The sequence below is a fragment of the Mauremys reevesii genome, linkage group 1 (assembly GCF_016161935.1).
Source record: "Mauremys reevesii isolate NIE-2019 linkage group 1, ASM1616193v1, whole genome shotgun sequence".
NCBI lineage: Eukaryota > Metazoa > Chordata > Testudines > Geoemydidae > Mauremys > Mauremys reevesii.
The window spans coordinates 319,521,212-319,548,210 of NC_052623.1; positions in this window are offsets into that span (position 1 = coordinate 319,521,212).

Here is a 26,999-nt window from a genome sequence, read left to right on the forward strand (position 1 = left end):
CGAGGTTAGATCAATCAGGGAGGATGAGGCCCTGTTCCAGCAGCTGAGGTGTGAAAACCAAGGGAGGAAAAACTGGTTCTGTAATTGGCAAGCCATTCACAGTCTTTGTTTAGTCCTGAGCTGATGGTGTTAAATTTGCAGATGAACTGGAGCTCAGCAGTTTCTCTTTGAAGTCTGGTCCTAAAGTTTTTTTGCTGCAGGATGGCCACCTTAAAATCTGCTATTGTGTGGCCAGGGAGGTTGAAGTGTTCTCCTACAGGTTTTTGTATATTGCCATTCCTAATGTCTGATTTGTGTCCATTTATCCTTTTCCTTAAAGACTGTCCAGTTTGGCCGATGTACATAGCAGAGGGGCATTGCTGGCATATGATGGCATATATTACATTGGTGGACGTGCAGGTGAATGAACCGGTGATGGTGTGGCTGATCTGGTTAGGTCCTGTGATGGTGTTGCTGGTGTAGATATGTGGGCAGAGTTGGCATCGAGGTTTGTTGCATGGGTTGGTTCCTGAGCTAGAGTTACTATGGTGCGGTGTGCAGTTGCTGGTGAGAATATGCTTCAGGTTGGCAGGTTGTCTGTGGGTGAGGACTGGCCTGCCACCCAAGGCCTGTGAAAGTGTGGGATCATTGTCCAGGATGGGTTGTAGATCCCTGATGATGCGTTGGAGGGGTTTGAGCTGGGGACTGTATGTAATGGCCAGTGGAGTCCTGTTGGTTTCTTTCTTGGGTTTGTCTTGCAGTAGGAGGCTTCTGGGTACACATCTGGCTCTGTTGATCTGTTTCCTTATTTCCTCTTGTGGGTACTGTAGTCTTGAGAATGCTTGGTGGAGATTTTCTAGGTGTTGGTCTCTGTCTGCGGGGTTAGAGCAGATACGGTTGTACCTCAGTGCTTGGCTGTAGACAATGGATCTTGTGGTGTGCCCGGGATGGAAGCTGGAGGCATGAAGGTAAGCATAGCGGTCGGTAGGTTTTCGGTATAGGGTGGTGTTAATGTGACCACCACTTATTTGCACCGTGGTGTCTAGGAAGTGGACCTCCCGTGTAGATAGGTCCAGGCTGAGGTTGATGGAGGGGTGGAAGCTGTTGAAATCATGGTGGAATTTTTCCAGAGTCTCCTTCCCATGGGTCCAGATGATGAAGATGTCATCAATGTAGCGTAGGTAGAGAAGGGGCGTGAGTGGACGGGAGCTGAGGAAGCGTTGTTCCAGGTCGGCCATAAAAATATTGGCATATTGTGGGGCCATGCGGGTGCCCATAGCAGTGCCACTGATCTGGAGATATATACTGTCATTAAATTTGAAATAGTTGTGTGTGAGGATAAAGGCACAGAGCTCAGCAACCAGTTGTGCTGTGGCATCATCAGGGATACTGTTCCTGACAGCTTGTATTCCATCAGTGTGTGGGATGTTTGTGTAGAGAGCCTCTACATCCATGGTGGCTAGGATGGTGTTTTCTGGAAGGTCATCAATGCATTGTAGTTTCCTCAGGAAATCAGTGGTGTCACGGAGATAGCTGGGAGTGCTGGTAACATAGGGTCTGAGTAGAGAGTCCACATATCCAGACAGTCCTTCAGTGAGAGTTCCAATGCCAGAGGTGATGGGGCGTCCAGGATTTCCGGGTTTGTGGATCTTGGGTAGTAGATAGAATAACCCTGGTCGGGGTTCTAAGGGTATGTTGATTTGTTCCGGTGTTAGTGTAGGGAGTGTCCTGAGTAGATGGTGCAGTTTCTTAGTGTATTCCTCAGTGGGATCTGAGGGAAGTAGCCTGTAAAATTTGGTATTGGAGAGTTGTCTGGCGGCCTCCTTTTGGTAGTCAGACCTGTTCATGATGACAACAGCACCTCCTTTATCAGCCTCTTTGATTATAATGTCAGGATGGTTTCTGAGGCTGTGGATGGAAGAGATAATATTGTAATGAGAGCCATACTCTAGAGAGACAGGAGAGACCCAAATTCCAACCATGGTAAAGAACAGGTTACAGCAAAAATATAGCTCAGCTACTGGTTTCTTAATTGTTGAAGTCATCATGAATTATGCTAGGGATGAATATGGCTCATTGTGTCTTGTAGCCATTGTAAGGAAATAAAGAGATTATTTATTTAGGAGAAGATTTTCAGAGGCAAAAAGGGGCAGTAGGATGACTAACTCCCATTGCAAGTCAATGGGATTTGGGCACCCGGTTCCCATCTGTGCATTTGCAGTCTCCCTTTTTATTCCTATCTAGAAAGAAATATGGAAGGAAAAGATATTTCTTTAGCAATTTCCCCTTCTGCGGTATCTGACTTTATTTAGATGTGTGTATTCTATTGTACTTACTGGCTATCAAATCTATGTGATCAGTCAGAGGCACAGTTTCTAATGGACTATTCAATAATTCTAAGGAGCTTGGGAAAATAAGTGTCTCCGTCTTTGAAAGTGCTAGTCTATTTGATACTGCAAGATACACCAATGAATGACTCACTATTATCTGGAAGCCTCCAACAAAGCAGGTTATCAGATCAGACCATGGAATTGTTCCAGAGAAGGGAGTGAGTGTCAACTAATACCACACTGAACAGAGAGTACAGGGATTTTATAGCTCAGGGTGTATTTCCAAGATCCATCAAGGACATTAAAATCTAAATTTTGGACTTGCCAGTCAAGAATAGGAAATGCACTCCCACCCTCAGTGCTTCTGTTTCTGTCTTTTGCTTAAAAGCAGGAACAGCAAGAGATTTTTGCTACTATCAGGATCCATTTCCCTTAATAAAGCCACAACAGTCTAAATGATATGCGTGTGAGGGAGAGGAGAAGAGAAGAAAAGTAGGGGTTGGTTGAGGGGAAGTGAAGATGGAGTTTACTGCACCCTTGAATAACATTGCATTTGAACAAAGCTTTTGAACACAGTGAGGCTTATTAAACTTTCTTTGAGCAACATCAGACTTAGCAAAACAGGTATTCTGACTATTGAATGGGAAATGAAAGAAAACAATAGGTTTTAATGTTTATGAAATGTTACCAGGGAACCCCAAGGAAATCACAGAATTTAGATGTATTGACACCTATGGTATTCATGACTTTGCAGGTGTTGCAAAAATTATATACTTTTTGTTTTCTTTAGGTATCACTTTAAAACACTGTGTATGTTTATCATATTCTTGTTATGATGCACTATAACCTACTCTAAGGTTAGTATGGTATTCTCTGGCAAATACCATATCTCTCTTTTGCCAGCATCTATTCTAATTTCAAACATTTATATTAGCAACACTGTGTTATTGTTATGATTTAAATGGGGGGAAATGTTTGAAACTATTGTCAGCTGTGATTATAATTACATTGATTGTTATGTTGTGAAAGCTTTCTGGGCAGGTTTCCAAAGTCGGGATCAAAATTCTAGCCACGTTTTGTTTTTATTGTACAGAAAAGCAACATTTTTTTTTTTGAAGTAGCAATGATTAAATAGTAATGCAGATTCTAAACAACAAGGATTTGGGGACAAGTTATAAGTGGACAGCAGGTCTTCTCTCTGTATTTAAATTCAATTAAGTATGATGTTGATCTACGTTTTATATAGATAGCATTTCCTAATTGAACAATTGAAATTATTCTATGCTATGGAGCTTGGCAGCAGATGAAAAAGGAAGAGTTACAAAAATCTTAATACATAAAGGGCTGAATCCTACTACCTAGTTTTTGTGAAGGGTCCCAGTTCAGCAAGGGAATTAAGCATGTGCCTAGCTGTAAGCACAAGTAGTCTAGGTGACTTCAAAGCAGGGCCGGCTCCAGGCACCAGCTTAGAAAGCAGGTGGTTGGGGCGGCCATTCAAAGGGGCGGCATGTCCAGGTGTTCGGCGGAAATTCAGCAGCGGGTCCCTCATTCCCTCTCTTCCTCTTTGAGCTGCTGCCAAAGAGGAAGAGAGGGAGGACCCGCCGCTGAACTGCTGCCGAAGAAGCAGCGCGGTTGAGCTGCCGCCAAAGTGCCGCCGCTTGTCTTTTTGTTGTTGTTGTTTTTGCCACTTGGGGTGGCAGAAAAGGTGGAGCCAGCCCTGCTTCAAAGGGACTGTTAGCACTATCAGTTATTATTTGTATTGTGGTAGCTGCTAGGAGCCCAAGTCATGGACCAGCGCCCCACAGTGCTAGGAGCAGTACAGACTCAGAATAAAAAGGCAGTCCCTGCTCCAAATTGCTTACCATTTAGTCTGCTCACATGCTTAAAGGCAGCTATGTGCTTATGTACCTTGCTGAACTGGGGGGCAGGGGGCTAATTTGTCACTTGTGGGGAAAGGATTTAAGAAGTCCACCCCTCGGTGTCACAGGTGAGCAGCGAAGCTGTTCTGTGTCAATTACTGTGGCCCTGAGGACTACTTTTAGCCTATGTTGACTCTACTCCTTCCTGGGATGACTAATGGATCAGTGTAATGATGGATCCACTGGCCCACTCCTATCCCAGTGCTGAAATCCCACCCCTATAAGGCTGGACTCTGTGGTATTTAGGGGCTTCAGCTTTCCACGCAAACTTCTCCATGTTATTGGGGTGGGAGTGGAGGTTCCTTGCATACAGCAGGATAATTTTTTGCCTCAGATACGCACATGGCGCTCCCTCTGATTTCAGAGGGATTTGCATAGGTGTACCAAATGCAGCATAGGGCCTGCAAATGCTTAAATAGTTCACTATGAATAATTTGTACCATAATACAAACTCCAACTACACACTAATTTCATTTAATGTCTAATTAGTCCATTCTGCAGATGTTGTGGTTTGGCATGACCTACTTTAATAATCTAATTCTGCTAAGGACTTCTTATCTGTGAAGCAAAAGTGTGCCTCTGTTGACCAAACCAGCATGTTCTACAAAAAATACACCTTGCCACCTTGACCGCAATCCATTTTTGTGATGACTGCCCACCTTAAAGAATCCGATCAGACAAAGGTGCTAAACGGAAGGAAAGATCCTTGAGGGGAAATCCTAGGCTGGCGTGGCATGCAGGACCTTTTATGGGCCCTCTGCCCCTGAGCAATTTTCTTCTTCACTGATTGATCACATTTGTTGTAAACTCTTTTGGACAGGCATTATTTTTTTAATGATGCGTATGTACATTGTCGAGTGCAAGGGGGCTCTGATCAGGGCATCTATGTGATGCCACAATGGAAGTAATAATAAAATGAATAGTAATTTGTAACCTGAACCCTCTAATTGGTTCTCCTAAGCGAAGCACCAACAACTCAAATTTAGTTCATCTCCAATTTCAGTTTTAATTCCAAATTGTACAATAAACATTTTACAATAATCAACAAGATCCTGTTGAAAGACTGTTTTGAGATGGAACATGCTGTACTGTATTTGAACCTGAAATAATTAGATGAGCTCTGGGGTGAGAGGAGGAAAAAACTGGAGTCTTATACTGTGAGATCTGGGCAGCAAAATCTGAGCAATATAATTCTTTCTCTCATTTTTTTTTTTTTTTAAATTCTGAATAGTTGAGCAGATCTGGCTTGATATCACTCAGTTCAGGGATACTGTCAGTTCAGAGATACTGTCAGTCCCCAAAATCAGGTTTTGTTAAAAAAAAAAACCCCCAAAAAACGTCATTCTCCCACCACTTTCTTTTTCTCCATCTCTCCTTGCTTCCAATTTTTTTGACAAACGTACATATTTTTCTGTAATTGTTTTTATAAAAATTAATTGAAAATGCATTTTTTTTAAATCGGATTTAAAGATTCCTCTGATTTCCCTGGAAAATCTGCAACAAAACCAATGCAGTATTACTAACCCTGAATGTTCAGAAATCATGAGACTGAGTCCCCAAAATTATGAAGACTGCTTTAAAAATAATATTTTAAAAAATAAGGAATTTGTTTTGGTTCTTCTCATGTGTCTTCTGGGTTTTGAGCCTTTAGGGTTCACATTTCCAAGCTTTTCTCTGTAACCAGGGAAGCTAAAAAGTTTTTTAAAAAGCTGAGATTCTCATGTGTTCACATGATGTCACGAGTTGGAGCTTCAAGAAAATATTGGAAAAGGCATGCTAAATTTGAGAGATTTGGCAACATTCATAGAATCATAGAATATTAGGGTTGGAAGAGACCACAGGAGGTCATCTAGTCCAATCCCCTGCTCAAAGCAGGGCCAACACCAACTAAATCATCCCAGACAGGGCTTTGTCAAGCCTGACCTTAAAAACCTCTAAGGATGGAGATTCCACCATCTCCCTAGGTAACCCATTCCAGTGCTTCACCACCCTCCTAGTGAAAGTGTTTCCTAATATCCACCCTAGACCCCCCGCACTGCAACTTGAGACCATTGCTTCTTGTTCTGTCATCTGCCACAGCCGAGCTCCTTCCTCTTTGGAATCCCCCCTTCAACATTGCATGTTGCAAATGCATTAGAAGCCCAAAGTGAAACTGATTGTTCCACTCTCACTGTCCAAACTCAGTGAAGTACATAATCAAACAGCACTGATCCTGAAAGCCCTCTGAGTGTGGAACTAGCACAAAACTCCTATTGAAATCAGTGGAAGAGGGCATACAGCATCAACCTCTTACTGCTGATTTACATAGTGGTAAACAGACTGTGAAGGATGGGATTTTTCAAGGCTCTTAGCTTTGGTTTAACTCTGCTCCCATTTACTACAGGGCTTCTTTAAACCTATGGACAAATTTAAGGTCAGATTCTTCAGGGGGATGTGGATGAAAATTCCCCCGTTTCCACCCCCATCTTGTGTAGCCTACAAAAGGGCCATGCAGCATTGTAGTTCTTGCTCTTTCCTGATCTCCTTACTCAGGCATCATTTGCCATGCACTGACCAATAGTGCTGACCAGTCTAGCCAGGTGCAGGCTATAAAATGGTGTAGCAGCAGTCACAGTCCATCTGCATGGTCAGGAGCTACATGAGATCTCTTCTGACCCCACCATGACAGAATGTTTCCTGCTGTTCCACCTGGGGTGGTACAGCTCTGAATGGGCTCCCTTATGTTGGGATTTGTGTAAGTTAGGTTGTGATGCACCTACATTTTCAGTGTTTCAGACCCACAGATTTTAGCACTATAACATCAATTGTGGAAATTAATTTTCACGGGTTGATGCTTTTAAGAAGGATTTCAGGAAACAATGAGTCCATTCCCCCAATGGCTAAATGAATGAACAAGTTTAAGAATGCCTCCTTTACTCTCCGGTTGGTTGGGTAATGTATATCTCTGTTCTCTGGTACCTGTACTCACAAAGTGGTGCCTCAGATACAGTATCTCTAAATGTTTTAATAAATCTTGCATTGGTTTTTAATGGCACATCATTTTTTAAAGATTTCTCCACTCTGCATAATGCACTGTACAGATGTAGAGACTAAATTAGGCTTTGAATAATAAATTGGCTGACTGGAAAAAGAGGAAGTGCCAAAATGCACTGGAAATTATTAAAAATGGAAAACAAATATGTAACGTAAATCATATTAAACAAGATGAAATAGTTAAAATTCATTGAAAAATGTAGAAAGAAATGCAGTGTGGGAGTTTTTGCTGGGGAAAAAAAAAGATGAGCCATTCTTCTCTCAATATAGTATTGTCCTGCTAAACAAAAACAATGAAAACATGGTCATAAATGGCTTAATTAATCCCCGGGCACATCTTATAGTGACGCCCCGCATCCAAACTCACATCTGAAGACAACGGTGTATTGTTGTCTCTTGGGAATCCATTGTTTTGTTTTCTCTAGATATGTTGCTCTAGCTACAAATCACGATTAATGAAGTTTCTGAAGGCAGAGAGTCTTAGCCACTGAAACGCTAAGTGAAAATAAAACATTGTGGGTTTCACCACCACCATCCAGATTACTTCATTTATTTAGCATTTCATTCACTATAAAAGCAGCAGACATATAATTTATAGTTCACAAAATACCGTTATAAATAGGACAGAAGATAAGAAACCAAATGTAGGCAGTTACTTTATGAATAGATTACTGCAATACTGAAAGTCACAGTAGTTAACCTAAAACACTTTTGAATTTTAATGGTCTTGGTCCTTGCCCCCGACTTACCCTACATGAGGGTTTCAGGCCATTGGAGGGCTCCACATATGTATAGCTCCAATGATAGCCCTTATCCTAGTCCATCTTCAATGTTCCCACCGCAATGGCCTATTTGAAGTGTGGGTCTGACACTCACCTCTACTTGGTGAGTAGAGGGGAGGGGAGACTCTACAACCCACGCTTTGCTGCATTTCTAGCTGTGGCTGCTATCTCCAAGGTAAGAATGCCACAAGGGTTTAGCTTCTGTGGGCCCTGCACACTGAGAGCTGAAATTCAGCTATATAGGAATAAGTATCACCACTTACAGAAGCAAGTACTCTCAGTTCTCATGATTCCGGGCATAAGCTTAGGAGTGACAATACTACCATATTTGTAAATAAATGGCCTTTTACTGCCAAAGTGAAATTCCAGGAGAGAATTTAAAAGAATAGGACAATCCTATAAGGTGTTTCACATGCCCTTTTGGAACATTTATCAGAGCTTGGCCACATGCATCAGCAAGTTTTACATGGGCACTGACAATAAGAGCTAGATGGTTGCCAAGGCTCCCACAACCCAAAGACAAAACAGGAGACAAAAGAGAGAGAGCCCTGCTGGCTGATGTAATTCCTGCCAAACACATTGCTGCACATGTTTCTTTGAGCTGTGATATGAGAGAGAGCCTGCCTGACAGCTATGGGGAAAAAAAACAGCTATTCGTAGTTGATGGCTCATTGCCTTGTGGAAATGGTAAGAAATTTGGGAACCAGAAAGACCTAACTACCCCAGATAGGTACAACTACTAATTAGGTAACATCTGTACAGTGGGTACCTGAAGTGGACCTGAGTTGAGGATCTTGAACAGACAGTAAATAGTGACTGACTAAGTTGGGAAAATGTTGTTTTAAAACAGCGTTAAGTCACATGTGTAATTAATTAATTGTTGGAGTTTATATTAGTCTTCTGTATTTTCATTAAGATGTGTTCACAGCTCTCTTTATTTTGGAAGCTCTAGTTTCACTTGTATCCTAGCTACATTCCAAGGTTAGTCTAAAGATGATTTTTCACCTCTCAATGATACATCCTGGGCAGGCATTCAAAAAAAAAGAATCTTCCAGTAAAAAGAGGGATGTTCTCTCTCTCCCACTCTGCCTTCCTTCCTCCCCTCCCCCATCACCACTGCAAGCCATATATTTAGATTTGGGTAGGAACTCTTTCTACCAAGGAGGAAAATGTTGTTTAAAACTTTTTTCCAACAAAAAATGAAGATTCAGTGACTCCAAAAAGTTTCTAAATTCATGTTGGTTTCATTATTTTGTTTCTCAGAAAAAACAAAATAAAAAAATGTTAAAACATTTTTGTTCTGATATTTTCAAAATGAAACATTTAGACTTTGTGTGTCTAAGCAACTTTTCATTTTGGAATAGCCTTCAAATTTTTTTTTAAATGGAAAAATGTAAACAAAAGTTCAAAATCAAAATGAAACACTTCATTTTGAGGCAAACAATGATTTTTTAACAACTTCCAATATTCTCAAATTTTGTGTTTGGGTCAACCCAAAATAACTACCCCCCCCCCCAATTTTTTTATTAGAATTGCCAGTGAACTGAAAAAACTATTCACAGCGTTCTACTTCCTTCTAGACAAAATCTTGGTTATGCTGAAGTTAAGATTGAGAATACATATGAGTAATTGAAGGGTAAAAAGTCAAAACCTTACAAATGAATCAAACAAATCCAAACAATTCAATCAGTGGAAACTCAAAAAATCAAAAGTTAAGAAGAAACCCGAAGATTTGAATCAGGTATGACAATCTTGACAAACTCATGTTCTCCTCTTCTTATCCACACCCCGTTCATGGTGCATGGAATCCTGTTAAGAGCCATCTTCTGTTCTCTCCTGCTCCAACCTACTACCTTTGTACTTCCTCAGTCCTGCTTTTTCTTTTTTCCAGGCATCTTTTATCTATTCTTCATCCATGGGATCTTAGACAAATCTGTATTGACTCAGTTGTGCAACTGTAGAGATTTTTTTCACTATATCTGGAATGGATGCAAATATGGTTTTAACAAAGATTAAAGCTTTCATTTGCCTTAAAGATATCACCTTAAATAACATGGAAAAATAGCATTGTCTGTTTTCCCTTAAATTAAAAACATCCAGCAGAGAAGCTGAGATCTTGCCCCTTTTTTAAAAAAAGGCTTTTTACAAAAAAACAGTTTTCCCTTCAGTACAAACTGATCAAATCTAGTATAATATTTTTCTTTATTTTTCTCCAAGCAGCTCCTGAATGATAGATAAATACAGAAGACAGGAGAGAAAATGATGCCCTCAGAAAATCTGATGAATAGCCCCATGCCTGCAGGAGATGAAAGTCTTTATTTCCATTCCATATGTGTTTACTGGCAGCAGGTTCAGTGGCTTTATTTAATTTTTATTTTGTGCCGTGCTATCCTTCAGTCATGTTCCCAGTTTCCAATATTCCCAAGTTCAAAATGAAAAATAAAGAGAAGCTGCTTTGGTGAAAAGCTCAGTGAAACTTACAGTGATAGCTCTCAGAGGTACCTCTCTTCTGGAATACAGGAACTCCACCGATGGTCAAGCTAGTCATATAAAGGTAACTTTACAAATGCACTTAGGAACTTACTATCCATTGACTTTCAATGGGAGTGCCATTTGGGTCTTTGAAACCACTCCCAGAGTCAAAATATCTCCAGAGCTCAATGACTGGTGCTACTATGAATGCACCTAAATGAGTATTTATTATTATGTTGATCCTTGTTGGGAGTTTTGTTTTTGTTTAAATGGTTGCCTGATTATTGATTAAAACTGAAATTAACACTATTGATCAGAGACCACCTTTTTGGTCTGTGTTTGTACAGAACTTCGCACAATGGGATCTGGTCTCTAACTGGGGCTCCTAGTTGCTATTGCAGTACAAATCATAACAAAATAATAATAAATCCCTTTTATTGAAAAACAAAACAATGATCAATGAGCTACCTTGATTACATTGGCCTCATTAGTATTCACCCCTTCTTGTCAACTGTTGAGAATAGCCCACTTCCACCTTACTTGAATTGGCTCATTAGCACAGACCCCCCACTTGGTAAGGCAACTCCCATCTTTTCATGTGCTGTGTATTTATACCTGCTGCTATATTTTCCACTCCATGCATCTGATGAAGTGGGTTTTCGCCCATGAAAGCTTATGCCCAAATACACTTGTTTGTCTCTAAGGTGCCACATAGACTCCTCATTTTTTCTTTATTTGACTGAGGACATATGCTTGGGATCTCAATTTAGCAACATTTAGGACTAGAAGAATGGCAAGTAACATCTGAAAGAACAGGTATGGTCTTAATACTTTGTAGTGCAAGATAAACTAGTCTAAATGCTTGCATGAAAAGACCTTGCTTTAGGGGGTTTGTTTTGTTTTAACCACAGTAGTAACCCAGCAACAATTTTTCTTTAACATTTCAGATGGCAAGCCAGATTTTGGGTCAGTGGATCTTAAATGAGTGGGAGGAGGAGTTTCCCAAAATGGCTTTTTTTCCTCCCTTTTTTCCCCCATGTCCATTTTGGGCAGGTGGGAGAGGAAAAAATGCTTTAAAGAAAACCTAGCTGAATCTTCAATGTTTCAGTTTCTTTGGGGAAAAATACATTCCCACCCCCATTTTGTGCTTGCTTTTGCAAAAATTTGCAATTTCCAAACAATGTCCTTTTTTTAATGCAAAATGTTTCTGTTTGAAAAAGTGTCCAGCTCTATGCTGATTATATTATTCATTTAAAAATTCAGGTAAATAAAACTCTCAATGTTTAGTTCACATGATGCTGTAACTGATTTTCTAGGCTTCTTCGAAGAAGTGCTACAAAAACTAGGGGGTCTTGGCACAGAATTTAGGGGGCCTTGCAGATGCCATGGATGGAATTTTGGCTAAACGCAAGCAATTACTGCACTACATTCACCTGCTAAGTACTCTAGATCACTCTTAGCCAAATAAATTCTTAATTTTTGCACCTATCAAAGAATATTATATTTAACATGGACATACTCAATAGCAGGATGGAAGTCACCAAATAGACCTTTACGCTTCTTCCCTAAATAAGTACACCTTTGTTTTTAATAAAAACATCATCCTAAGAATGTAGGAAATGTCAAATAAGAACACACCAACTAGCCCTCTATTCCAGTATCTTTTTTCTAACAATGGCAGATGCTGAATGCCTCAAAGGAAGCTGTAGATTTCCCATAATGCATCTAAATTGTGCTATGCTATTTGAAAGAGGAAATAGTTTATTTTTCAAGTGGAGTGTGGCTTTTTAGTAGATGTTTTATAGGCACTTATTGTACATTTTGCATTCTTGGATTTTTAGGGGAATGATAGGTTAGCAAATTAGAAAGCTAAGGAGAGTTTATTCACCACAGTGCAGTTACCCAGCTTGATTTTGACAAATCCAGTGACAGATTGAATCTCATTTTCTTCACATCCCCTTAGAATATTAAGGAAAAACTCAACAGCATATTGAAGTTCAGTGAGTGTGGAGATAAAAGGATTTGAAAGCTTGTCCACATACAGATTGTGCTAATTCAACCTCAGTATTCTGACTAGATTATGGATGGAATACATTGAAAATTTACATCAGCCAGCTCCTGAGTTTAAGGCCTTGGATATTTGCTGGCTAGTCCTAGGGTAGATGTTATGGAATTATTTACTTCTTGTATAATCAGCCACTGGGATTTGATCCTGAAAAGTCCTGAGCATCCTGAACTCTCTTTGTTGTCTCTCTTTGTTGTCAATAGGAATTGAGAGTGTTCAGCACCTCTCACAATGAGGCCTTCAATTCGGCAAGTGTGTAATTTTTTCTTCATATTTTATTAAGGACAAATAATTCCATAGCTGAGTCTAGTGTTGCTAATACCTGAAGCCATTCTCAGACTAGAATAATCCTCTGCAGCCCAGGGTAGGCCTTGCACCTTGTGCAGTTATTTGACATTTTTGCTAAGTGAACATAAAATCTGCCTAATTAAACTGGGGTAGTATTTTTCACTCTCTTTGCACATGGGCAAATTACTACACAAATTGCAAGACATTGGAGAATCAGGGCCCGGCTGTCAGACTTAGCTAGTTTCTTGGCAACCTTCAGATTGCAATTATTGCTGGGATTCATGAAGACAAATACAGATGGGGTTTGTGGCCTAAGCATCCTGTTGAGAAAAGCAAGGCCCACTGGAACCAAGGATGTATACAGCCCTTCTGAGGTAAATTCCATGCAATATTTGCTCCGTGCCTATTTTGCCGATTTAAAAACAGAGTTCTTATTTTATTTATAGAAACATTTGGAGCCAGAATTTCAAATGTTATAGGGCAAGGTCTGAATGTTTTTAAAAAGTGCCTATACATATGCAGGGATGTATTATATTCTTCATCAGCTATAATAGATAGCATTCATTTTAAGATGATTATAATGCATTTGGCTACTTTTCACTTGGGTTCCAATCCAAATGGCATCCATGGGAGCTGGACAAGGCTCTTCATGCCCGCCATTTTCTTAAGTCACTGAAAATCATTAGAGATCATACTCAGGCTTCTCCTAAAAACACCGTTATTGAAATATTCCCTCCAAAATAACCAGTTCCATAATTTATTCCTGTTACTTCTACTACTAAATACAACGTATTTTCATCCATCCATTGTTTTCAAAGCACCTTAAAGAGGTGGGTAAATGTTAGAGTTGAGTGAATAATTTTTCAACAAATTATTTATTCAATTAATTTCACCTTTTTTTTTCCAGTTGAAAATAGGCAGATTACAAAATTTTGAAATGTCTTTGTTGTTTGAGTTATTTCATATAGTTTCCCAGAGATGTTCTAATTTTGCTAAAATCAGCAGCCACATTGTTTCCTCGCCCAATCCTCCTGGTGTCTGCTCTCTTTAAGGCCTTGACCCTGCAACCTGATCCTCACAGGTGGAGCCATGTGCTTGTGTGGAGGCTGACTGAAGTCAGTGGGGCCTTGTGTGTGAGTGCAGGAGTTCTGCCTGTATGGATCACATTGCACCACTGGGATTTTAGTGAGCTCTTCCATCTAGCTCTGAAACATCACAGCTGTAAAGTGGTCACAGAGTGCTTTGGCTGTTTAAAGGAGGTTCCAGTTCCAGCTTTCCACCCAGAGCGGAGAGACTCTAGCCCCCAAGGGAATACTGAGGAAGCCAGAGGCTGGCAAGGCATGCTGGGAAGGGTGCCAGAAGGACAGAAGAAGCAGCCTTCCTTTAGAGTGGAAAGAGACAACGAGGAGTGTAGGAGCTGGTGGTGGGTAATTGTTTCTGACATATCCAACATCAGTCATCACTTTGTGTACGGATAAAATGTGTTAATGTTTAATGTAAATAAAAAATCAGTTTTCAGTTCTGTAGGTACTTGTTAATTGTCTGGTTTTTTGTTCAGTGTTACATTATAGCACACTGTTATACAGCAAACCACTCACTAGTTACTTCGAGCAGCCAAAGTACCTTTCAATGGTTTCACAGCAGTATCATCATCTATTTATATTGCTTTCATTCCTGTGGGTTTCTGACAGCTTGTGTATAATCATTGTGCAATAGCCAGATTTGCTTTTCAATAATTTATTGCAATGTGATCAATAACAGGTGCATTCCCAGTTTCACACAATATCTTTGCAAATCTCCCCAGTTTGTACCAGATTTGTATCCACCTTTCTAACTGACCTTCAACTGCAAATGCTGTGGTTGCCAGATCTGTGCCTTGTATAATCATCCTTATACTCAATTCAGTTTCATTTTTGGCTCTTTTCTTTTGTCAATATGTTTCCATCTTTATCCTTTAAATGACATTTAGCCATGTGCAGATTTGACACATGGTTTTCTTACACATACCATTCCATCACTGCTTCCTACAGCCAGATGTCAATCCAGCTCCTTTTATCTGTACATGGATAGCAGATTATTGGCTCCTTTTAACACACTTCATTTGCGTAAGTATGGTGATGTCATTTAAAGAGTTATCTGTTAATCAGTTTGAAAATACAGTATAATTTAACACAATTATGTCAATTTGTAGTGTTTTCCTAAATGCTCTGTATTAATGCATTACTAATGCACTGTGGTTACAGTTAATATTTGCTTGGCAATGCCATTAAAAATCCCATTCTTCTGGATTTATTATTGGATCTTTTGAAAACGTGTCTGAGCTGTGAAATCAACTCCTCACCAAATTTTCTCCAGGCTTCCCTTCTGACATGCTCCAGACAGTATATTATTTTCAAATCTCCATCAGATTTTTGTGTTCTTGTATTTTACATTGTAAAATACTGCAAAATCATGGCTTGACCCTAACAATGCAATCTTCTCACTTGGACCCCTGAACTTGCAATACAATCCTCTAGTATGAAGATCTCTGTCCTTCTCAGCACAGGTGCATGTATTTTGCTGTTCTACAATAGAAAATGCTGTTATAATATACCATTGTTCCAGAAGATGATATCACACTTAGAACTCTGCAGGATTTTAAAGATTAATTCATTATTTCACCATAGACAAATGTCTTCAGAAGTAGCCAAATTGAGTATTTTATCAGAAAAATAGATATGCCTCACCCTCAAGATTGTGTATTGTCAGTGAAAAATTATATCTTATTCCTTAAAGTAAGGGGTATACATAGAAATACATAATAAGCATTGTACTCATCAATGCGTATATTTAGATTTGATAAGGCCTGCACAGAATTCTTTTGTCAAATATGTTAAAAAGTGAGAAGCTGGTTCTATATAGTATCTCTAAGAAGGATCAAAGATTACAGTTTTTCTATTGTAACAAGCCAGTTTAAGTTTGAACCATTCCACTGTTTTGTTTAAATTCTGTGTCAGGAGAATGGATTCATTCTTTTGATATTCCAGAGCTTCTTCCTGTTCTTGCTGTTATCTTTGTCACAAGAACAAGACATTGGAATGTCAGTGCTTGACACAGGCTTAGGAGAGACGGTGAGCTAAGCTGTGCATTCGTCTTTTTGAAATTCAGTATTCTGATTGGCTGGATAGTCCTCCTCTGTCTAGCCACCGCCAAGGCTGTAAGGCGAAAGGAGGCCAGTCAGTCAAATTTTAGAATAAATAAAAGGTCAGAGTATTCAATACATTACTGTCTTTCACAAAATGTATGAGATTCTAAAAACCTATTTATGTGACAGAGTAGAGAAAATAACACAACATGATTCACTGGCATGACAAGAATATAATGAAAATAGGAAATGATATCAATGCAACCATTTATATTCTGGATTTACTCCTGCAATATTGTGATCTTCCAGTCCCATAGCAGGTGAATGAAATCAGAATTGTTTTTCATTCTGTGGTGCCTGCATTCAAAACAGAAAGTACAAGTATTGTTCCTGGTGATTCCAGGTTTAAAAATTATTTCTTATATTAAGCCATTTTAGGGTCATAATTTTCCCAGTAAAATTTACATGCTGGTCTTGGAAATTTAGTTATACCTGTAAGCTACTCAGATACAATGGTGATGAGAGCCAGTACCTAGATAGACCACCGGATAGCACGGTGATGGGTGACCTTCCAAAAACCTGGGCAGAACATCATATTCAATTGATCAGTTTTGCATATTTTCCTAGCAAGCCTATTATTCCTGCTCTTGGCCATCATTTTGTTCCTGTCCAGCTGCCCTTTACAATGTCTGTATACAAAGCCTGAGTTCTGAGTATAGAAACCCAAGAAACAAAAATATACACATAGTGCTAATAAAGAGAAATACAAACAAAAGAACTGAATGTTGCAGGAGCTCCAGAGACATAAAAGTGAAGCCCAATTTTTGCCAGAAGAAGTAACAGGAATAAGAATTGTCAGGCTGAAGGGAAATCGAGCTAGTAAAAGTAGTGAGATTAACAGAAAGGAATTAGGAAACAACACTAATTATTTATTTTTGTGTTAGAGAGGTGCCTTGAGGGCCCAGCCAAAATTGGAGCCCATTATGCTAGGTGCTGTACAAACATGTAGTAAGAAAAAGACACTGTTCTGAAGAGCTTAGATGCTCAATAGACAGTACAGGCAAAGAGTAGGGGATAGGAAGTGTCGTTATCCCTATAGGCATATAGCATATAAGTGACTTGCCAAAAGTCTTCCAGGGCAGTCTGTGAAAGAGCCAGGAATTAGAATAGCTCTAATTCTCTCTTTTTCTTCCAAAGTACAGTACCTGTTAGAAAATATAATTTTAATAGTTGGACAAACTCCATCCAGTATTAAATTAGTTCAGATGAGTATAAGATTCCACAGTCCACTGATGCTTAATCATTTGCTTCTTCAATGTTAAAGGTTGTGTCTACTAATTGTTTAGGGTTGTCCAAGGGGGCATGTATTAAAAAGAAAAACATGTACACTATATATCCGAAAAAACTACCTGACCGAGATATCTATTAGACTTTGGGTTTGTCTTCAGAGGGAAATGAGGGAAGCCTCATCTCTGGAGTCTTTTAGAACGAGATCAGACACAGCATTCAAGGGCGTATGGGGAATAACAGTCCTTTCTCTGGAAGTGACAAAATGACCTAATCATCTTTTTTCCATCTGTTTCTTTTATTTCTCTGATTCCAGAGGAAAAGACCATTTAGAATATGTACTACTGCATGGGGACAACAATAAAAGGACACTCAGAAGGATTTTTGTAAAATAATATATATTTAAATGATATTTTTATTAGCTACTTAATTACTTGTAACTGAAATCAGTTTCACTTCCAGATATATTTCTTCACACAGATTTTTTTTTAAGTAGGTGAATTTTGGTTTGGTGATTTCAGAACATTTTAGTAATTATGAAATTATGAAAGGCCTAAAAATAAACTAGGAGATGACACGGGTGATCTATCTTCACATATATTCAGGGGTATTTCTCTTGAAATTTGAGTTTACCATTTATTCCACACATTACTTTTTTTTAAGATTTGTCATTGTAATATATCAATTCACCAAACTCGGTTGTTCTTCTTTGTGTGCATCCTTGATTGACACTACTAATTTTGTGGTATTAAGAGAGTGCCTAGAAGTCCTTCTCAGGATCAGGCCCTGTTATCTGAGGCATTGTACAAACACATAGTAACAAACAATCTCTTCCTTGGGAAGTTTACAGTCAAATTGCAGACAAGAGGGACCAAATTAGCATGAGAAGCCAAATGAATGAAGGAGGACCAGGGTCACTAAAATACCATTCCATGGTTTTGTAACATATTCTGATTATTCCAAATGCTCTTAAACTCTTTTATTAAATAAAATTAGCCACAGCAGACTGGTTCAGACCTCACCATCACTGGTTGGCTAAGTTTTGTAAGTATGACCACAAAAGTGGGTCTTGAGGAGGGTTTTGAAGGAGGAAAGAATAGCGGTCCTTTGGAATAATTCAAGGAGGGTGTTCCATAGGTAAGGGCAAGTATGGAGGAGGGTGTGGAAACATTTTTGTGTGAATGGAGATTGCATTGTTGGTAGAAGGTACAAGACTGAGGGTCATGAAATAAGAGATGAATAGACAATTCAGGAGGGGCAGAGCTGTGAAGAGCCTTTGAGGTGAAGACAAGAAGCTTGAATTTAATGCAGTGACACAGGCGGAGCCAGTGGAGGGATTCAAAGTAGGTAAAGTGTGGGAATACCAACCTCAGTAGCAGCTATCTAGCTTGGCCACACTGTCCCATCTTCCTCATAAAGTGATACTGCACCTACTCGCCTTATGTTTTCCCTGAAGTCACCATAACCGTAGGCCTCATTTCAAAATGTTTTTGGCTATTGAAACACCCAACATCATTTGCAAGAGTCTGATTGCTCCATACCTGTAGGCTATCAGAGAAAAGTTACAGACTCTGGCTCTGGAAATAGCTGCATAATGCAGTATTTCAAAGCCACTGGAGAAAAAGGTAACTGATTTGGTGGGTAGGGGGAATGCAGTGGCTTTTGACACAGTCCCACATAAGCTGGAGAAATGTGTGCTCGGTGGAACTACCATTAAGTGGATACATAATTGGTTAAACAACAAGTAACTAGTAATAGAATGATGTTGGATTGGAAGGAGGTCTTGAGTGGGGTTCCACAGGGTGTCTGGTGTTATTTAATATCTTTATTAATGACCTGGAGGTAGGAATAGAGAGCATACTGATCAAATTTGCAGATGACACAATGCTGGTGTTGGGAGGGGTTGCAAACACTTTGGAGGATAGAGCTAAAATTCAAAGGGATCTTGATAAATTGGAGAAGTGGGATATAGACAACAAAATGAAATTCAACAAAGGCACATGTAAGGTGCTACACTTAGGGAAGAAAAATCAAATGTACAAATACAGAATGGGGGACAACTGGCGTAGCAGCACTGCTGAGAAGGATTTGGGGGTTGTGGTGGATATCAACCTCAAAATGAGTCAATAATGCCATGATGTTGCAAAAAAACAAACAAATGTAATTTTCAGTTTCATTAACAGAGGCATAGCATGCAAGTCACAAGAGGTGATAGTACCACTCTACTCAGTGCTGGTTAGGCCTCGGTTGGAGTATTGTGTCCAATTTTGGTCAGCAATGGAGAGAAAGGATGTAGAGAAAACTGGAAAGGATCCAGAGGTGAGTGACAAAGATGATCAAAGGGATGTAATGCAAGCTATATGAGCAAAGGCTGAAGGAACTGGATATGTTTAGTTTGGAAAAGAGGAGATTAAGGGGGGACACGATAGTGATCTTCAAATACTTGAATACAAATACTGCCATAAAAAAAGATGGTGACAAGTTGTTCTCTCTTGGCACAGAGAGCAGGACAAGAGGCAATGGGTATAAATTACAGCACAGCAGATTTAGATTAAATCTAAAGGATGCTGGATAGCCATCTGTCGTGGATGGTTTAGCCACAACAAATCCTGCATCTTGTCACAGGGTTCGACTGGATGACTCTTATGGTCCCTTCTAATCCTATGGTTCTAGGTATTTTTCTCTCAAAAATAGGGAGCAGTCCTGCAGCTGTGGAACCAAGATGTCTTGTGGTACCACATGGACAAATAACTAGTTCAACTCCTTTCTTCTGGATCTGGACCTCTGAGAAAGGTAAAAATGTCATCTGCTAAATTAAAACGAAATGCAGACCCCACAAGAGGTATAATGACTGTGTATGGAGACTGAGGAATTGCCTTAGAGATTTTCCCACAAAACCTGGTAACAAGGAATGACAATGTTAGCAATCATCCTGAATCCTTCTGTGCTGGAACAGTGGCAACAGCAACTTTCCTGCCCCAATCAGTTATGCTTTTAATATTGAGTTTATGTCCAGGGTCTCTTCAGATGGCAGAACACCTACTATATGACTGCATGACAAATGAAATACCATCAACTCAAAATCAATCTGAGCTCATTGGGTTTATCTAATCTGCTAGGCAAATATGGTGAACTCCCCACTGTAATGTCTCCAATGGTTACTTTTCATTATATATTTTTATTCTGCTGTGTGTGTCCTGAAGTGATACCTATTAAGTAACCATGTTAATGCTTATTTTTCCGTGCACACAAATGTATATGCACATTTTGAGAAAACCCATCTATGTTGTACAAGGTAGTGGCAAGATTGCTTACAAATGTACCTGTCCGTATTTCTAGGAACTAGACTCAGACCTTACCCAGGGTTTTGATTACTGTTGAATTTGAAGATATTAGACCCATGATGGAATCTTGTGCTGTCAACTGGAAAACATGGTGGATTTGTGGGACATACAGCTGGATTATACAGAGAACCAGTCTTAGTTTGTACTGCAAACAGGATATTTGAGCATAGGCAGCACCCAAATATGCTGCCCTTTAAAATCAAAGCATTTGCATGGATAATAAGACTATTTACAGTTATATACGTTTGGAAAAATGTATAAGGGATACAAGTCCTAATGTTTCAAGATTTGATCCAACCACTAGCTGATTGAAGTTAAAAGTGGACAGGATATTACATGCTTGTCTATTATGAGATTTCTTCCATCTCCTTCGGAAGCTTTAGTACTAGCCATTATTGCAGATAGGAAGTTGAATTGGATGAACCACTGATCTGATCTGTTCTGGCAATTCCTATATTTCTTTTCAGTGCTGAGGAGTAGTTATGAGGGTGGCTGCATGTGTTTATGTGTAGTATTTTTTGACTATTGCAATTCAAGTTCTCTTGCTGCTCCACCACACATTTTAAAGTGGTGAGTCCTAGAGTTGGCAGAAGGAAGATTAGTCTGAATACAACATCCAGCCCATATTCCCATCTGTTTTCATCTGGATCCAAATGTTTATGGTTTGAAAAATGTTTACAGTAGTCAAGAATGTCCTAGAGTGTATTCCTTGTCCCCTAGCTCTCCACATGGAGTGTGCACTCCTTTGCCATTACCCTCCAGTAGGTCACCCCATCATGACCACTTAGGTGCATTTATTATGCAGCTCAGCAATTATGCCAGTTGCTCTATTGGATTCTGAATACCTATGCATACAAAAATGGTGTGTGTTCTGCGCATGGAGTGTAATAGAATTCAGCAGCAACAGGCCTCCACAGAGCAGCTGATACTTCTAATAGTTCAGCCATCTGCTCTTATTGCTGCCACTCCAGCAGCAAGAAGGGTGGAGAGCAGGGCTGTATGATCACTAACCAAAGATCTGACTGTTTGGGGGAGGGGAAATACTACCTTCTAGCAACATCATCAGCAGAACTAGAGGAGCCATGAAGAAGCTAGAGGCTGTTTAAGGCATGGGGAGAGGTGTCACTGGGAGTAGAAAGCCAGGGAATTGTTGGAGAAGGAGGTAAGACAGGATTTCAGGATGAAGATGGAGTGGGGGTGTGTGGAGAATTCTTAAGCAAACCATCGGTGCCGATCCTAACTTGACCCTCTGAGGTCTGGCCATCACTAGATGGCACTGTATAATTAAATCACAAAAACACACACTGTACCAGTTTTAAGGGCCTAATTTAAATTCACAAAAGCCAGCAAATACTGAAGCTGACGCTCCTTCCTTAACATCCGTCCCCTGTTGTTTTCTTTATTTCCTCCCACATGATACTTGGATCACAAAGCTTTGGGAGAGAGGAGCAATATCTGGGCAAAAAGATACAGAAAGAGATACCTCTGTCCCGTAAGTGAAAATCTTTACTGACCATTAGGGTTGCGTATGTATATGTTTAAATGAAAGGCAGGTTGGCTACTGAGAGACCCATGATGACTCTTAGTGGTCTGCAGGGGCATCTAAAAAGCATACAAGCTGTGACCAAAATGCATGAAAAGGCAATGCTTTTGCTTAGTGAGCTAGAAATGATTCAGCAGAGCAGATGGATCACATTAGTTTGGCAATACTAGGAACATAACAGGGTCGTGTTATGAAGGAACTCAAGCAAAAAATCCCCCACCCAGAATCACCAAGCTGAGACAAAAATAATATTATTAAAAATCATGTATACCCTAAGCTGACATTGCATTTTACAATTACATAGTAGCACAAAAGAACTGACAGTCAAATATCTGCCATAGCTCCATATAGCCTGTATAATTCTGCAACTGTTACGCACATTTTTGCACTCACTGCAATGGTTGCAGAACTGGCCCCAAATGAATGCTGGATAGAGATTTGACAACATTAATCAAAGAAGTAGCTTATGTTAATATTTTATTTGTTGTAATGACTATTTCCACTCTTTAACTGCAACTAGTGTGTCCATTCCTCCTCATTGTCAGCATTTACATATACATAATTAGTGTGATCATTGCCATTGTTAAAAGGGGTTAGAGATGGTCTGTTTAGTTAGTACAGTAGAAGAGCAGAATAATTTTCCTAGACTTGCCATTGCACATGATGGACCTAATATTTTTTAAAATGACCCCCAATTTTATGCCCACAACTACCTGCCTACAAATAATTCCAAGTGCAGATAACTGTGGACACATGATGGCTTGTAGATGCCTGACTGCCCAATTTCCAGGCATAATCAGGTTGACAGCTATATGCCATCCTTTGTGTCCACAATTAATTGTACCCAAAAATCTGTTTCTACGATGATCAACAAGTGAAAAATAGAAGAACAGAAGAAGAGCCCATTTAAAAAAAATCAGGTCCCTTTACTTTAATTTAATAGGCACTCTCCATTTTATTCCTTGTAGGATCCTTTTTACATTTTTCAATAGTTTTCCAGCCTTCATGGTCTCAATATCTAAATCAGTGGTGATACAAGGTGTAGCACTGCTGCTGTAGATGACTTGATGATTTTGAACAGTTGTGAATGCTTTCACACTACTTACTGTGCCCCAGAGCTGTATCATACTTCACTGTGCCTACCTAATTTCTCAGCTGTCTAGCTGTTGTGTGATAATGGGGGGGGCATACATTTTTCCCTTCTCCTGACCCTCTTTGGCTATTCATCACTGAGGTTGAAATAATGAGTCTTTGGTTAGCAAGTCCCACTTCTTCCTGGGGGGTGGAGTGTCCTCTATCGGTGGTTAATGTGTCTGTCTCTTTTTCTTGAAAACACACACAGACAAAGCAATGTCCCAGTAGCTAGTCAGTGTCCACTTCTGGTTTTATTTGATTTTGATTGTCTTCTTCCTTCTTCCATCCCTGCCTCACAGAAGAAAACGATGGCTAAAAAAAATAGTCCATGGTGTTTCTATCATATGCAGGATCTTTTTGAGCCATGCTTTCTTTTGCTTTTGTTAGTCACTTCTATCTGCTAGTAAAGAAAGCAAAAAGATTATTATTTTGGAAAAGAGCCTTTTATTGTGAAAAAGCCATCATTGTTCCTTTCTGGCTTTCATTCTTCTCTGGCTCCCAGTAGCTATCTCTGTGGTTCCTCTTTCTCTGAATTTCCAGCTTTGGGCACCTCTCTGGTCACCAAGCGCTGTATTGCTGTCTTCAGTCTTTGAAAAGCTGATATTATATCACTGCAGCCATTCTCATATCTGCAAACCCTTTACAGCTGTTACTGACAGCTGTATAAGACATCTTCTGTTGTTTAATCCTATTGTTTGCATCTGTTGACCCAGCCATTCCATTCTTGTCTGTCTTCTTGCTCCACCTGGTACTTGGGTTTACAGTATGAAGCCCATACACATCACCCCCATTGACTGGCATAGGAAAGATGCGATCAGTACTTGGCAGTGGCAATTTGAGATCTAGCATGGCAGTCCCAGGTGCCCAGTGACAGGTGAGCACTGACAGGAAATGTACAACAAACAAGCACAAATTTATTTTGTATCAAAGGGGGCCCCAACCTTTGACTACATTATTCTCCCAATTCTAGTGAAATGTATCGTGACAGATTTGCTTATCTACAAAAAAGTGAATGGGAACATAAATGGTCATGCTAATCAATATTGTCTCATTGTTTTCTTGCACTATCACATCAGTTGGTCTGTATCTATCTGTTGCCTCTTGTCTAATACTCAGAGCTAGTCTGCATGGCAAGTTACTGCACAGCAAGTCAGGTGTGAATCTACAGCGCTCCAGCTTACCACACAGTAATATCCCATGTGGACATTTGCAGTAGCAATAGTGCTGGCTTGCCGTGCAGTAATTTGTTGCATGCATGAGCCCTTTGATTGAATACTCCTTGGGAAAAGACTGATTTGTTCTGTTCTGATTGAACTAGCATGCTAAAATATAGCAGTGTAGCTGTGGTGGCGTGAGGTGAGGGACAGGTTAGCTGCTCAGCGCGTGATCCTATCTGAAACCCTAGGTAAGCACTTTGGTAGCTAGCCTCTCGTGTCACTGCAGCTACACTTCTATTCTTAGTGTGCCAGCCTGATCAGACCTAGCATGGGTATGTCTACCCAAGCCATAAATTACACTTCCCATTCCAGCATAGACATACCCTTTGTGCGGTGTCTACAACAATGGGGTCCTGGTCCAAGATTAGTGCTATGGTAACACAAATAAATAGTAATAATGGAAATTAGTCCACAGGATGAGGTGAATACAAATTTTTTGTACTTGATTTCAAATTACACTTCCTGTTCCACCACCTATAACATCATTATTTGTATTGCCTTGCCATCTAGGAGCTCCATCATGAACCGGGACCCCACTGCGCTAAGTGTTGTACAAGCACAGAACAAAAAGAAGGTCCCTGCCCCATATAGTGCATATAGACAGATGGTTGGGGGGAAAACAAGAAAGCAATGAGACAGTACTTGTTAGCATGATAGGTAGTAGACTCAGAACAGCAGCAGCCTAGACGTCAAGTATTTTTGTAGCCATCATGGCAAAGGAGAGTTATATGATGCTGACTGCACCTGAACAATGTCCTCCTCAATTAGGCCAGAATGTTGGATGCTGCTAGGAAAATGTAGATCTATGAAATAATGTGTGTTTCTAGATCTGGTTTGTGCCTTACCTCCACTACACTCAGTAAATAAAATCTATTACACAATATACATTGACATTTTGAGTGTAGACAACATTGACACTTACTGGTTGGCTGTAATCGTATTCAGATTTTACTGTAGTGGCCCAAATTGACTCCTCCCTGCTCACCCCTGGCAAAAGATCAACACCCTCAATACCTTCCTGATCCCCCACATCTCCTTTGTCCTCAGGGGATTGGCCGTAGCCAAGGTGCCACTGAACAAGGCCGACAGCACATCAGGCAACTGGTGAGGAATGGCTCTACCTTCCCCAGAGAGCGATCACTGACATCATCTACATTTCTCACAGGCAGGGCGGCACCAACATACCTCGGATGGGTGACCTGTGTGATGTGGCAGTGATGACCCATGCCTTCTGCCTCCTGACGTGCCCGGATCTGACGGTGAGGAGCATCGCGGAGGAAGCCGTACAGGACGTGGTCAGGAAATGCATTGCCAGGGCCGTCTCCAAGCAGGACTTTGTCACTTACCTCAGCGGCTCCCTGGAGGCTGAGTTCAGGAAAGAGAGGGGAGACCTGTCCTCTCTTTGGTCCCGTGCCCACAACGCCTTGAGAAAAGAGGATCGGCTGTCACTGGAAGTGGTGCAAGGAGCGCTGGGAGTTGGTAATACTGGTGCTGTACATAAAGACCCCAGACCACACCATCATCACTCTGACCACCAGAACGACGCTGGAAAGTACCCTGAAAGACACCATCCACTGTCACTATGCCAAGAACTTCAAGCAGAAGCCAGACCAGGGCAATGTGTTCGAGGTGTCCAGCAGTGGGATGCCAGCAACCACTTCCTCCCCAGAGGCAGCTTCACTAGGTTCGCCGACTGGAGGTTCGTCCACCAGGCCCAACTCAACTGCGTTCCCCTCACCTGAGCCGTCCACCACGGCAACCAGGACAAGCGCTGGAGGAAGTGCATCTATGCCAATGAGAGCCTGCCCCATGTCCTGTGTGGATACAAATAGCACTCCAGAGCCTGGCCGCACTGCCACAATGCCATCCAGAACCGGCTGGTGAAAGCCATCCTCTGTCCTTGAGGAAGATCACCGTCGAGTCCGCCATCCCCGGGACAGACAGCTGACTATGACCTGACATCGTTGTGACAGATGCAGAAAAGAAGAAGGTGATCATGGTAGACATCATGGTGCCATTTGAAAACAGGTCACCAGCCTTCCACGAGGCCTAAGCATGGAAGGTGTTGAAGTACACCCTGCTGGCCGAGACCCTGAGAACCCAGGGCTACAAGATCCAGATACACGCCCTGATCATGGGAGTCCTGGGCTCGTGAGACCCCCACAATGAGCTGGTACTGAGAGTGTGCGGAGTCAGTCGATGCTACACCCGGCTCATGAGACAGCTCATGGTGTCCGACACCATCAGGTGGTCCAGAGACATCTCTACGGAACATATCACAGGACACCGTCAATACCATGTTGAGTAATCGAGAATGCTGACCAGGGAAATAACCCACTTCCTTCCCTGATGTTTTGCCATTAGCACCATTGTTTATGCCTAATGTTTCTTTTCCTGGCACCTGTATTTCAACATTTCTTTAATCCATTCTTATTTTTACAATATAATTTATTCTACTTTCACACCACCCATGTACTTATTT